Raw genomic sequence first — 15,892 nt, forward strand, 5'->3', positions numbered from 1 at the left:
GTACATGAATGGCATACGTCATTACACCACCACTTCATATGTGTGTACCTCACTGAAGAAAAAACTAAACTTCCACAAGTTATCCCGGCCTCACCGTTTTTTCTTTCAATTCCTTTGATGCTTTGGAGTTAGAAAACATAATATTCACCAGTGACTAGAAATTCAGCTTGACCAGTCACATAAATACAATGACCACTAATCAGGTCAAAGGTTTGCTTTCTGCATCAAATTCAGGAGAAAGTGGCTCACTGGACTGGCATGCCATTAGCTACGCTCAGCATTCATTCCCTCTGCCATCACTGCATGATGGGAGGAATGTACATCATCTGCAAAATACTCTGAATTTTCTTGCCTGGGGTACTCCAAAAGCATCTCCTAATTTGTTTCCTTCACAAATAAGGACCAGGCTAGCAGCTTTATCCCCAACTGCAGGTTCTTCTCCAAGTTATACAATATCCAGATGTATCACCATCTGTCATCACTGCTCAGCCTAAAACCTTGAATTCTCAAATGACCAGCCACGTGGGAGCACAGAAAAACTGCTGCTGTTCAAGATAGTGGCTTGGGCACTGGCAATAGATGCTGCCTTTGATACTGTTGGACAAAAGTAGACCATTTCCTTGTGAAACAAAAACACCCAAAGTTAATGGCTTCATGTTAGTTGCACAAATTGTGATTAATTGATAGTCCAGCTCCAAAGTCTGACTATATATAATAGATAGGGAGAAGTGTTCAAATGTATAAAGTGTCAGTACATTCTGAAATAGAAGGCCAGGGAATATTGCAGAGCAAGATTAGAACAAAACCACGTACAATTTGAAAATGAGCTTTTGAGATTGGTGTGATTGGGAAACAAGGAACTGGGCAAAACAAATGAAAGATGACAAAAATTCTGCTTCAACACATTTAAAATTGAATGGTGGATGGAAGACATCATTATCATGGTGATCTATTTTACATTATCCAAATCAAAATTGCACCAGCATCCTCCTACCACTGATAAATGCAGAAGAGCTCATAGAATGCAGGACAATGATTGAGGAAGAATCTATCAATACTCCCAGTAACCATTCACTGCTTCCTCAATTTTACACCAAAACTGAGCAAATTTCCTATTCATTTTTAAATTTGTAGTCACAATTACATCAGTAACATTCATCCAATACAAACAGCATTATGGATATGCTTTGCCAAGTCACTCTCCTTGCCACCCACCCCTCATCTTTTGCCTTTAACACAACTTTAATCCCAGAGATCTGGTTGAATTGAATTAAGGCTAATTGGATCCTAAGTGTTAATCAAAGAGAATATTAAAGAAATGAATCATCACTCACATTGAACAAAGATTTCAGAAGGAATGGGAAAATGATAATAACAAAGGACAAACAAACAAATGGCATTGTGAAATATGGATCAGATGTGCAATTTGAAGCTCAATTCATAATTAAACAGGATAGGGAGATTACATACTTGCAGGTTCATTATGGGTAATATGGCTGTGAGCAAGACTCAGTGTGTCAGATGCAAATTTCTGCTGGGAGAATTTAATCAAACTGGCAAAAATAATTTGGAAGATGAATTTGTCCTTTACACTTTAGATAGTTTCCTGCACTGATATGTCCTTGAATGAACCAGTCAGTGAACAAGCTATTTTAGATCTTAACATTGTCTAATAACCCAAGATTTTAAAAAAACAGCATTGCAATAAAGAATCCTCCAGGAAAGGTCGTGTTGTAGGGGATATAACACCACCATAAATAATAAGGAATCTGGAGATGTGGCAGATGTGTTTTTCATACAAGTGTAATGCCCTGTTAACGATTTTAATGCTAATGTTGTAGGGCATTTCCTGTAATGGTTCTCTGTAGAAGCAATGTGTTTTGCTGGTAGCGTTTGGGTTATTCTTAAAGATACGGGATGCTTAGGAACCTTGAGTCATCCTATCAGGATGGTGGAACTGGGAGAAGATTCTAGTGAATGCTGGGGCAGAGGTTTTATGACAGAACTGAGATGGGACACAGTCTTTTGCAGTGGAGATGAAGAAAGAAGAACCTCACAAAAACCAGCTGTATGATTCGAACCGGGGGTGCGGGGGGGGGGGGGGGATGCATGATCTGAAGGAGCCCAAGAGGGATCAGTGATTAAGAGTTGGTGCCATGAGTATATTGGACACAACAGCTTGTGGAAGATTTGAGCTTCAACCTGTGCATATTTGAGGTTTAATTATGATGAGCCCTTTTGATTCTTTTTCTTTCCTTTCTTTAATAAACCCTGACGCACCTCAGGGGTGTGTGCTTAACCCATTGCTCTACTCTCTATATACACATGATTGTGTGGCTAGGCATAGCTCAAATCTGTTACGATACAACCATTGTTGGTAGAGTCTCAGGTGGCAACGGGGGAGGGCGTACAGGAGTAAGATATGCCAACTAGTGGAGTGGTGTTGCAGCAACAACCTGCCATTCAATATCAATAAGGTGAAAGAGCTGATTGTGGACTTCTGGAAGGGTAAGACGAAGGAACGCATACCAATCCTCAGAGGGATCTGAGGTGGAGAGAGTGAGCAGCTTCAAGTTCCTGGGTGTCAAGATCTCACAGGATCTAACCTGGTCCCAAAATATCAATGTAGTTATAAAGAAGACAAGACAGCGGCTATACTTTATTAAGAGTTTGAAGAGATTTGGCATGTCAACAAATACACTCAAAAACTTCGATAGTTGTACCGTGAGCTGCATCACTGTCTGGTATAGAAGGGCTACTGCAAAGGACTGAAAGAAGCTGCAGAAGGTTATAAATCTAGTCAGCTCCATCTTGGGTACTAGCCTACAGAGTACCCAGGACATCGTTAGGGACCAGTGTCTCAGTACAGCAGCGTCCATTATTAAGGGCCCCCACCACCCAGGGCACGACTTTTTCCTCACTGTTACCATCAGGTAGGAGGTACAGAAGCCGGAAGGCACACACTCAGCGATTCAGGAACAGCTTCTTCCCCTCTGCCATCCGATTCCTAAACGGATATTGAATCTTTGGACACTACCTCCCTTTTTTAAAAATATACAGTATTTTTGTTTTTGCACTTTAAAAAAAAAATCTATTCACATACGTAATTGATTTACTTGTTTATTTATTATTTTTATTTTATTTATTATTATTATTATTATTATTTTTCTCTGCTAGATTATGTATTGCATTGAACTGCTGCTGCTAAGTTAACAAATTTCACATCACATGCCGGTGATAATAAACTTGATTCTGACCCTCTATAGCCTAAAGGGCCTAATTTTAATATCCCCCATTGGAAATAGAGCTTTTTCTTTAAAAAATCATCAAATCTATTTTTGAGGTACAAAGTATTTGGGTGGACCTGACTGGAGTACTTTTGATCTACTTGAACCACAAAAAGAAACTGAAACTCTGTGCACAGTGTGTTTGTTAGAAACGAGCCATGATTTAAACCAGTTAAATGTATCCAAGAGAAAGAACAAAGTTTAGTGAGATACAGAAAAAATAGCTTAGATAATATTGCAGAAGCTGTTTATAATGAATAAGGAAGGTATCATTTATTTAAAATGCTCCTGCTGAAAAATATATTTCCTTATTAATCTATTTTTAACTGATGCTTGAAGACTAAACATTACTGCCCTGACTGTGACATAATCAGTCATTTGACTGCCTTTACATTTTATAAATCCTAAAGCATCCCCACCATCTGAGCCATACCATCTTCTCACAGCTACCATTGGCTACAACGTACAGAAACCTGAAGTCCCACACTGCCAGGTTCAAAGAAAGTCACTTCCCTTCAACCATTCACTTCTTAAAGTAACTGAGATGACAATGATCACTATTTCAGTGTAGCAACACAATGACCACATGGATTTTTTGTTCTAAATATGTTCTTTCATGCATAATTTTGCTGTTTTCAATATGAATGTGTCTCGATTGTTATGTGCCTGCGATGCCACTACAACTGAGTTTTTCATTGCACTTATGCATACATGTACTTGTGCATATGACAGTAAACTCAACTTCGAAGTATTTACAATTCCCAGCATTATAATTTCAGAGTATCTGTCCTGGGTCAAGCACACAAGTGCCATTACTAAGAAAGCACGGCAGCCCTTCTATTTTCTTAGAAGTTTGCAAAGATTCAGAAGGTTAACTATAAATTTAACAAACTTCTCTAGATATGTGGTGGAGTGTATAATGACTGGCTGATGCACTATCAATTACTCCTGTTATGAATGTGCCACAACTCTGAGGGGCCGAAGGGTACAAAGTAGCCCCCTCCTTTTTGAGAATTGCAAGATCGCTATTAATTCGGGTCTGGGACCCAGGAAATGAGAGAGAATCCTCAAGGTTTTAGATAGAGCTTATTTCTTATTGATTATTATTATACCCGCACTTTTAGAGTTAGTATTGACAACGTATATTATCTGTATGTTTGCATTGATATTATTTTTGTGTATTTTTACCAATAAATACTGTTAAAAATAGTACCATCAGACTTCAACGGACCTCTCTATCTTTGCTGGTAAGTGACCCAGTTACGGGGTACTAACAACTTGGGGGCTCATCCAGGATTTGATACCAAATTGGGGGGCCAGTGAATCAGGCTTGTAAGTCCAAACTTGGATCTGGTTGTGCAGGTAGCCAGATGGGAAACCAGCAAAGATGGATGTGGATGAATTTAGAGAAAACCCGACTCTGGAGGCGCTAGAGGCGGCCACAAAGTCAGAATTAATAAATATTGCGAAAGGACTAAACCTCGCAGAGGTGAGGTTGTCGATGAAAAAGCGGGAGGTGCGGAGGGCCATAACTCAGTACTATATTGTGAAGAATGTGTTTTCTGCTGAGGTATTGGAAAATATCCCTGAAAAGGTACCAGTTAGTGGGACGGCTCAATTAGAGTTGGAGAAATTGAGGTTGGATGCGGAACAGAAGAAGAGGAAGCATGAGCTCCAGCTAAAGGAGTTAGAGCAGGACAGAGCTGAGAAGCAAAGGGAGCATGCGATTCAGTTAAAACAGCTGGAAGCAGCTGAAAAAGAGAGGGAGAGAGCCGAGAAGGAGAGGGAGGCAGAGAAACAGAGGCAACATGACTTGGATATGGAAAAGTTAAGGCAAGAGCGAAGAGTTCAAGGGTCAGACCGAGAGGAGCGGTTTAATGTTAGTCGGGAGTTGAGGGTATTACCTCCGTTCGAGGAGACGGATGTTGATAGTTATTTCTTGCTTTTTGAAAAGGTGGCAGTGAATCAGAAGTGGCCCAAAGAGGAGTGGGTGGCATTGTTACAAAGTGTGTTAAAAGGGAAGGCACAACAGGCATATGCGGCATTGTCCATGGAGGAGGAAGAGGTGGAGAATTATGAAAAAGTAAAGGAGGCCATTCTCCGGAGTTACGAACTGGTACCTGAAGCGTATAGACAAAAAGTTCAGAAATTTAAAGAAAGGGTGGAATCAGACGTATACCGAGTTTGCCTATGAGAAGGGTGTGCTCTTGGATCGCTGGTGTACAGCAGAAATAGTGGAAGAGGATTTTTGGCGTCTCAGGGAATTAATACTGATTGAGGAATTTAAAGGTTGTGTTTCAGAGGATATCCGGATGTATTTGAATGAGAAGCCGAATAAGTCCATCTCCGAATTTGCTAGGTTCGCAGATGAATATGCCCTAACCCACAAGACAAAGTTTTCCTCGAATAAAAGTTACCAGAGAGACCGTGGGAACGGTAGAGAAAGCCCGCCGGCTGAGGCAGAGGTCCCGCCGGGAGCTAGTGGTAAGATTGAGGAGGAGAAGCAAGACGGCAGGAGATTTCCTGGCTTGACCTGTTTTAATTGTGGAAAGGGGGGACATATTGCATCTAGGTGCCTTGCTCCGAGGAAGGAGACAGGAAAATGGAAAGCAGCAGTCCCTATAGGATGTGCCGTGGTGATCAGTAAATCGACAAGAGAGCCCCGGGTAGACAGAGTACGAGAAGGGTCTGAGACATGTATGTCAAACAGAACCGTGTCTGTGAGAGAGGGAGACCCACCAGTTCCCGTGCGGATCTGGAGAGACACGGGAGCTGAACTGTCATTGATTAGCAGTAAGGTACTGGATTTTGGTCGCAAGACGGGAATGGTAGCTTTGAAAGGAATAGGAAAAGGGACAGAAACGGTGCCCTTGCATAGGATCATTATGAATTGTGAGCTGGTATCTGGACCAGTTGAAATGGGGGTGCGATCAGAATTCCCGAGAACTGACGCGGATGTCCTTCTTGGTAACGATTTAGCCGGTGGTAAGGTTTGGTCAGCCATGAAGCTGACGAGCCACCCTGTGAGTGTTGAGGTCCCGCCCCTAGATACCAAGATCTATCCCGCATGCACGATCACTCGCTGCATGTCGAGAAAGGCAGCTGAGACAGAGAGCAGTTTAAATCCGGCCAGTATCGATTTGGCCGAGACGTTTTTACCGACCCTGTACCATGAGGGTTTAAAGGGTGGAAAAACGGAGAATAGAAAAGTGAAAGAGAGTAAGGGAGAGGAGGTAGACCTGCCCTTAGCGAGGAGAAAAGTTATAGAGACACGAAATAAAGATGAGAAACAGCTAAGGCTGTTAAAAGGTCCAGAGTTGGACATGGATGATCTGTCTGGTTTGGCAGAACTGTTTGAAGAAGTTGAAAATTCTAAAGGTATTCCCGATAATGAAATAAGGGCAGTCCTAGATGAAAAGGATGCCATTACCTTGAAGAAGTCTGCTGGGTTGGCAGATGAGGTTGTTTCAGCCCGCGGGGTTGAGTTTACTCCGGAAGGGAGTTGTTCAGAGAGTAGTTGGGAGGATCAGGAGAATTTAGAATTTGAAAAGGGTACGGGTATTGAAAGCCTGGAAGAGGCAAATGTCCCATTTGAGTGTGTCCAAGATGTGGATGCACGTGGTACTGAACCTAGTAATGGAGCTCAGAAAAAGTCTGAGGTATTTGATTCAGTTGAAAAGGAATGCAGTCCTTGTGGGTTAGATGGACTTGGTTCAGTGAAGAAAGGGTTAACCTTGGTAATAGTGGGAAGGGAGAATTTCCATTTGTTTGTGCTCAAAGGTGTGTTAAAAGTTAGTGAGGAGATAAAAGGTGGTGAGGTGAATATTATTATTGAAGGAAAAGGGAAAAGTGTAGTTCCCAAATTGAATGAAGAAAATTTAAAGTCTGGATTGATGTCAGAAGCAGTAACCAGGCTGAAGGGACAATGGCTTGCTAATGCGGTGCCTGCGAAGCAATTACAGTTTGATTTGGAATGTAAAGGTGCCCCACACGCTATTGTTATTCAAGAGTGTGGTGTGAAAAAGCAGAATTTGGAATGCTGTTTGAACAAAGAGGGATCGCTTTCAGATTTTAAATTGAGGATTAATCGCATGAAGGGTCCTGAAGAGAAAACTAGCAACTTGCTTAAAATTAAAGAATTGTGTGGACATTCGGAAAATGGCCTAAGTTTGGAACACATTGCTGATAAAATAACTCCTATGAAAGGAGCGGGCGAACGCCTATTTTGCCATGGGGCACAAGCTCACCACGTGGGAGTTAACTGGAAAAGAGGCGAGGGTTAATGGGGATGCCATTTTTAAATAGTGGAAGCCGGTTTTAAGGGATTTCGACAAAGCATGTGAATAATAAAGACAACCCCCATGGAAGACTGACTGTTAAGTTTGAAAGTAACAAAGATTAGTATTTGCATGAACTTTTGTAGTATACACGTAAGCTAAGATCACAACTCTTTAGTTTTTGTTCGCTGAAGGAAAGAAATAAAAATAGGTGGTTATTAAATTGGAGTCTGATGCTACAAGACTTTAGTAAGGTACAAGTTAAGATATTATAGGAAGTGACAATGTAATCGTTAACTGTTTAGATGCTGAATTGAATGTATAACTGTATTACTCTGTAGTGAAAAAAAAAACTTTTGTATTGTGTTAGATTCTAAAATCCTGTAAGACTCTGTATTACTTCGCTTTCACCGATGGTAAAAATGCTTTGAAGAAAGGGGGTGTTACGAATGTGCCACAACTCTGAGGGGCCGAAGGGTACAAAGTAGCCCCCTCCTTTTTGAGAATTGCAAGATCGCTATTAATTCAGGTCTGGGACCCAGGAAATGAGAGAGAATCTTCAAGGGTTTGGAATGTGTGTCCTGCCCTCAGCTAGACAAAGCCACGGATACTGGCCATTGTCTCTTGGAGACGGAATTGGGTATTGAGTACTGTACTATTCATTGAAGCCCTCAGGGAATGACCAGAGTGGGCTGGTTGAGGGATTGCATCATCCCAACCTGATTGACATCTGAGACCCCGTGAGTAAGGATAAAAGAGGGTCTGGGGAACAACCCCTTTAGACGCACCAGGAGAAACACTAGAAATCCCGTGACAGCATTTAATAGCGACAGCCGGTGGAGGGCCTACGTGCGTCCTTTCCCGTTGCCGGGATTGGGGCCTTACCACAGAAGACGGCTTAGCTAAAGAAAGAGGCCACCACCAACGAGCTTTCGAAGGATTGACATCATAAAAAGGAAAAGCTGGCAAGTTCTAAAAATCTGTCTCTCTTGACTCCAACCAAAGGCTGCAGCCTGCATGACCTGAATGACTTTTATATTTCCATCGGACAATACATTATCCCCTAGACAACGATAGAGCTTATTTCTTATTGATTATTATTATACCCGCACTTTTAGAGTTAGTATTGACAACGTATATTATCTGTATGTTTGCATTGATATTATTTTTGTGTATTTTTACCAATAAATACTGTTAAAAATAGTACCATCAGACTTCAACGGACCTCTCTATCTTTGCTGGTAAGTGACCCAGTTACGGGGTATGTAACACTCCAAAAGACTGGAAGTAGAGTAAATACTGACAGGCTTTTATTAACAGTAAAATGGATCCACGTCCATGCTGTATATCTGTCCTGGACTCTGGGAGGAGCAATGACACAATTGCCTTTATTCAGGGGTCTGTGGGAGGAGCCATAGGAGCAGTCAGCAGAGGGGCATGTCCAGACAGATAACCCAGTTACAACCTATATACATGGTTTACCACATTCACCCCTCCTTTTTAAAAAAGAGAGCCCCGCGGGGTGAAGTGACTGACAGTATATTTACAGGTCAAGTCTATCAGGCAGTCGAGTCCATTGCTGTGATCTACGTAGCACCGGTGGTGATTGCACCGGCGACAATGGTAGTGCTGGCTCCTGCCTGACTTGAGGTGCCAGCACGTTAGGCATCGGTAATCCCTCGTGCGTGTGCATCGCGCCCGGTATGGGAGTGTCATGTGGTGTCTGTGTAGGGCTTGGAGTGCACAGTGTCTTGTGGGTATATATATCGGAGGTTACGGGGTTAATAGTCACCATGGAGTGTTCAGAGTAGGGGCTCGGTGCTCCTGCGGGTGCCAAGTCATGGATGGAGACCGTGTCCTCCTGCCCATCAGGTAAAACCACGTATGCATACTTGGGGTTTGCATGAAGTAGGTGAACGCTCTCAACCATCAGGGAGTATTTATTGCTCCTCGCATGTTTCTGGAGCAGCACTGGCCCCAGGGGCGTCAGCCATGTCAGTAGGGTGGTCCCAGTGGTCGACTTCCTTGGAAAAGAAAAGAGTCGCTCATGAGGGGTGGCATTGGTGGACATGCATAACAGGGAGCAGATGGAGTGGAGCGTTTCGGGAAGGACCTCCTGCCAGCGAGAGACCAGCAATCCCTTTGACCTGAGGGCTAAGAGTGTGGCCTTCTACACCCTGGCATTCTCCTTCTCCACCTGTCCATTCCCCCGGGGACTGTAGCTCGTGGTCCTACTAGTTGCAATACCCCTAGCCAGCAGGTATTGGCGCAGCTCATCACTCATAAACGAGGACCCTCTGTCACTGTGGATATAGCATGGGTATCTGAACAGAGTGAAGAGCTCGCACAGGGCTTTTATGACTGACGTGGTAGTAGTATCAGAGAAGGGGATGGCGAAGGGGAACCATTGAGCACATCAACAAGGAATGCTGTCACCAGAAAAGAGTATCTTTACATTAATTGTTTATTTATTATTATTTTCTTTTCTTTCTGTATTTTCTTATTGTCTTTTCCACATTGGTTGTTTGTGGTTTTGTCATTGATTCTATTGTGTTTCTTTGTATGTGAATACCCGCAAGAAAATAAATTGCAGGGTTGTATACATGACATACATGTACTTTGACAACACGGTTACTTTGAAAACTGCTTCAATCCACTTTGAATACACATTGTCTACAATCATTATTATTTTCCTATAAATCAACTGACAGAATCCACGTGTATCCTTAGAAGTGGTTTGTTCAGAGAGACACGGAAGACTGAGAATAGTTATTGCTGGATTCTTGTTTGATCTTGACAGCGCCTTCCACTGCCCATCTATTTCAGGCCATCAGGCAAAACATCTAGACAATTGTTTCACATGAGACATACCTGGATGTCCTTAAAGTAAATGCATCAGGATAACTGCTCTTCCTTGTGCCGGAGCAGCTGTTCTGGATCCCCACAGAATCACACTATTTTAAATACATCGCTTAGCATCTATTCTGTAAAATGTATAATTTTCATATTCAATCCCCTGCATGAGAAAATAGGGAACATCTCATCAGGGTAGCAAACTGTGAAAAAGTACTGTGTATTTTACAATACAAATCCAAATATCTGCTATCAAATTCATTGCAACTATCTGGCTCCCTGGTGCTCCCCTTCTGACAAATGATAGCTCAACATCCTTATTGTTTTGCATGCGTTAACCTCATTCCTCTTTACAATTTACTTTTCCTCTGTTGAAAACTTCTCATTATTCCTGTTGTCTTGTATATCTTTTCTCCCCACCATTCATGTAAACAATCCCTGCCTCTGCTTTTTATTAAAGTTTGAACTCTCCCTTCTTAGATAACTCTCTGCTTCCTCTGAACTCTGGGTTGGGTGGTAGTAGCTTGTCTGTCAAAGTATGCCTATTTATCAAATAAATGCATGCTTAGTATTTTCTGTATTAAGCTTCAACTTGCAGTCTGTACACAAATATCAATTGAGCATATTACATACTTGCTTGAACCTGTAGCTGTCATTTCTCTTCCATAATTAGTAGGTTTTAGAACTATATTAACTGAATTCCTAGACTGAAAATACAGACAAAAAAAATTAAGAAATTCAAGAAGTTTAATGTCATTTCCAGTCTGCAAGCGTAAGAAAAGTAATTGTTATTCCAAAAATATCTTGAAGTCAATAACCATTTCCTTTATCTCATTGGCATTGAGGAAAAGGTTATTTTCCAGGCACCAGGCCTTGACAGGTCCTCTCTGTAGGCTGTCTCATCATCGGTACTGATGAGCCCCACCACCGTTGGGGTTATCGGCAAATCTGAAAATGTGATTGCTCGGGTTTACAGGCGAGACACCCCAACCTCACGGGTTTGGCAGAACCCAAGTCACATCTACCCTATATACAAAGTCTGAGAAAGTTGGTTTGCTCACCACTGAGTCCAGTGGCTGCTGGCGAGAGGCTAACAAGCTGCATCTCTAGAGACACCCAGTAAGAAGAGCGTACAGCAGTGGGCTCAGCACACAGCCCTGGGGGAGCCTGTACTGAGGATGATGGGGAGGGAGGAGTGGTTTTGCATCCTGACCATCTGAGGTTTGTTTGTTAGGAAGTACAACACCCAGTTGCACAATAGTGTATTTAGTCCGAGGAGTAGGAGTTTGTTTACCAAGGCCTGTGGGACTGTGGTGGTGAATGCCATAAAAAAAGTCATATGAACAGCGTGGGCAGAACTGTTTAAATTATAACCAAATAGAAATGCAATTTCCTTTCTTCTGTTGGGTACTTCTTGGCTCCCAACATTTTCCTCTTTTATTGCCTAAAATAACATCAATGCAGAGTGGCATTGTATTGCAATGCTATTAAAATGACAGATATATGGCCCAGTATTGGTGAGCACATAATATAGGAAGTGATTGGGCAGACCAGGACTTCATTGCTTGGAATGCAAGAGATTGAAGGGTGACCTTACAGAGGTCTACAAAATCACGAGGGATATAGAGGAGAAGCGAGAACTTGAGGGCATAGACTTAAGGTGAGTTTTAAATGGGATAGGAGGGACAACTTCTTCATGCAGAGGATAGTATAGCCATTGAATCAGCTTCTGGAGAAAGTGGTTCAGCAAAGTACAAAAACAAAATTTAAAAATATTAGAATAAGTACATGGATAGGAGTTTTGGTGAATATGGACTCAATGCAGACACATGGGACTAGTTTAATGGGTACTGTGAAAACTGGGAACAAATTGGACTGTTTTCTTTTTCTTTTTACAATATTTTTATTTTTATTCAGAAGAAAAAAAAACAAGATTTACAGAATGCAACACATAGATACATCTCAACAGAACTTGTGTACATTCATATATTGTAATAAAATTGATCAAAATGTTAAACCATAACACATAAAGGTATACCACTCTGTAATCAAAAATTTAAAGGTAAGTCATACATCATAAAATACATTTTTTATATAAAAAAGTCAACCCCCTACCAACTACCAAAGAAAAAAGCTGATGGATGATAATGGATAATTAGAAAAGAAACATATTCGCTTAAGAAGAGAAGATAAAAATATACATAAAAGTCTGTGCACTGTTAAACTTTCTAAATTGGAGAAGTAATTTAGGAAAGGTCCCCAGATATCATAAAAAGATTGTTTCGAATTTAAGACTGAGCAGTGGATCTTTTCTAAATTTAAATAAGACATAATATCATGTAGCCATTGAAGATGTGTAGGAGGGGTAGACTCCTTCCATTTAAGCAAGATTGCTCTTCTTGCTAAAAGAGAGGTAAAAACTAAAACCTGTAGGTTAGGAGTATTAAAAGTTATATCTTCATTTGCAATAATACCAAACAAGGCAGTAAGGGGATTTGGGTCAAATTGGACCCTAAAAAGTTGTGAGAAGGTATGAAATACTTCCCGCCAAAACTTTTCAATTTTAGGGCAAAACCAAAACATATGAATTAAAGAGGCATCAGCAGAGTTGCATTTATTACAAAGTGGGGAAACATTCGGGTAAAAACTGGAAAGCTTCTGTTTAGAAATGTAAGCTCTATGAACCACTTTAAATTGTAGAAGAGAATGACGAGCACAGAAAGATGATTTATTAACCCGTTTAAGAATTTTATTCCATCTATCATCAGAAATCTGACAATTTAGGACATCCTCCCAGGCTTTTTTATTTTATCTAAAAAGTCTTGTCTAGAATCAATCAACAAGTTATAGATACAAGTAATAGAACCATTAACAAAAGGTTTTAAATTTAAAAGATCATCCAGTAAATTTTTATCAGGACCTATAGGAAAAGTAGTTAATTGGAAACATAGGAAAGCTCTAATTTGAAGGTATCTGTAAAAATGTGATTTTGGGAGTGCAAATTTATTTCACAATTGGTCAAATGAAGCAAGAGATCCTGAGATAAACAGGTCCCAAAAACACTTAATACCTAGTTCATCCCAATCCTTAAAGACTTTGTCAGTCATGGAAGGGATAAAAAAAAATAATTAAGGAGAATGGGAGATAATGAAAAATTCGCTAAACCAAAAAATTTCCTAAATTGAGCCCAAGTCCTTAAAGTTTGCTTAACAATTATGTTATCTGTTATTTTATTCGCTGAAAAAGAAGAGTATGATCCAAGAAGAGAGACAATAGAGGAATTTTTTACAGAATTAACTTCTAAGGAGACCCATGATGGGCAATCTTTACGATAAATATAATAGGACCAGAAAGTACTATTCCTTATATTGGCAGCCCAATAGTAAAACCTAAAATTGGGTAGGGCTAGTCCACCCATCTCTTTATTTCTTTGTAGGTAAACTTTACATAAATGAGCTTGTTTATTATTCCAAATATAAGATGTTAAAATTGAATCTAAAGAATCAAAGTAGGTCTTAGGAATCAAAATAGGTAAGGCCTGAAATAGATATAAAAATTTAGGAAGAATCTTCATTTTAATCGAATTAATTCGGCCAATTAGGGATAAAGAAAGAGGGGACCATTTAGAAAGCGTCTTTTTCACATAATTCAATAAGGGGTTTAAGTTTTCTTTAAATAAATTCTTGAAGTTTTTAGTAATTGTTACACCTAGATATGTAAATTGACTTGTAACAACTTGGAACGGAAATTTGGCATTTGATGACATTAAGTCATTTAAAGGAAATAGCTCACTTTTATGTAGGTTCAGCTTAAATCCTGAAAAACTAAACTGGGAAATTAAAGAAAGAACCAAAGGTAAAGAAGTTTCAGTGTTAGAGATAAAAAGTAAAATATCATCAGCGTTTTCATGCTATATTATTCTATGACTATCATTTCTGGTTTTGTTTTGGTTTTTGATGAGCAGCACAATGCATTATAAAAATCCATAATTAAAGACACAATTTTTTCCTGCAAAAAAAAAGCCTATCACAGCCAAAGTTTTGTTTACATAAACTTATTCAAACATCCCAGAAAAATCTTATATCGCTACTTCAGGAATAGTCAGATTCAACCCTACAATTTATTTATCGTCTTCATTGCTGATGATGGACCAGGATATTGCCTACAATCACAAGTTTCTTTGCATAGGTTTCTCTATAAAGACATTGGAAGATAGCTTCAGGGTTCTGCAGGGTAATTTCAATATCACTATAAAATTACCCATTTCTCAAAAATTGGACAACACAGTCATCCCACCAGCTCTTCTACTCAATTGCCACTACTCACCTGCTCGCTCATCCACTCAACTTCACCTCCCAGACCCAGCAATGAGCCTGCACGGCAACTTCTCCATTTGCATGTTCACTGGGTAGACAAGCCTATGAACAAAAGTAAAAGAAAACAGGTGAGTTGCAAAAAAAAAAGGCAACAAGAGAGAGAATAGTGGAAAGAAAACAGTATCACAAGAGAAAGGACAATAGAGGATTAAAAAAAAGTTCAAAGAAAATATAATCCCCTCACTGGGCTGATATGCAAACTTGGCTTGATAGCTGCTTCTCACTACTAAGTCACATAAGCTGTTAGCAGAATGCCCACTTTCACAAATGATATACATTTAGGGTCAGTATGATTTGGAGTTCAGCCAAACAGGCAAGTTGAGATATTCCAATTAACAGATACTTGATTGAGCGAATGCTGTATAAATACTGCTCATACCCAATTACCTGACAGCAAGAAATAACAGATCTTGTATGGCATAAAAAAATTATAATATATTTACTAATTTCTGCTTTATCAACTGGTTATTAGGAGAAAAAGGAAAAAAAAATGCCCATTAACGTTAAACCAGTCTAAATGTGCTGATTACCATTGGAGCTTATATCTTCCAAAGCCAGGTATAACTATTACTTACAGTGTCAGTATGCATGATAGCACCAGCCACAATCTGAACTTCCCTTGACATCCATCTCAAACAAACTGGCTCTCTCTCAGGAGTATTGGCCCTCCCGCTTGAAGCCATTCATTTGCATGAAGTACTTCTCGCAACGAGATCTCTCCTTCCCACAGCATTCTGCGGCATCTTCTTTCCCATCACGCTCTGCAGCTCCTGCCCAAAAAACCATGAACCAGACTACTGTTCATCATAAATCTCTCTCTGCCCCGCTCTCTCTAGCGTTTTCTCCAGATCCCACCATCCTGATTGGCTGACAGAACATTCCTAAGTTGAACAGTGGGGCTTCCTGTCTTAGCCAAAACCAAAACTGTCTATCTGCACATCTACAGAAACATGCTTTTACAGAAACTACTAAAATAATATACCTGCAACATAGCAGTAGAAATTTTAACCAGGGCATGATATAAAATTGTCAAAATATATGTCACCATATACAACCCTAAGATTCATTTTCCTGCGGGCAAACTCAGCAAATCTACAGA

General features: G+C 40.3%; 1 protein-coding gene across 5 annotated transcripts in view; it reads right to left on the reverse strand.

The window, feature by feature from the left end:
- LOC140730474 (neurexin-1) overlaps positions 1-15,892 on the reverse strand; it is a 1,634,325-nt gene that overhangs the window by 1,580,950 nt on the left and 37,483 nt on the right. For 4 of the 5 annotated variants that reach the window (XM_073050928.1, XM_073050924.1, XM_073050929.1 and 1 more), the window contains exon 2: positions 14,744-14,835. The gene's annotated coding sequence lies outside the window, so the exon portion shown is untranslated. Of the gene's footprint in view, positions 1-14,743; positions 14,836-15,368; positions 15,464-15,892 lie in introns of those variants that run through there. The other variant, XM_073050925.1, reaches the window with a different exon arrangement.

This window comes from Hemitrygon akajei, chromosome 7, assembly GCF_048418815.1.
Source record: "Hemitrygon akajei chromosome 7, sHemAka1.3, whole genome shotgun sequence".
NCBI classification, from domain to species: domain Eukaryota; kingdom Metazoa; phylum Chordata; class Chondrichthyes; order Myliobatiformes; family Dasyatidae; genus Hemitrygon; species Hemitrygon akajei.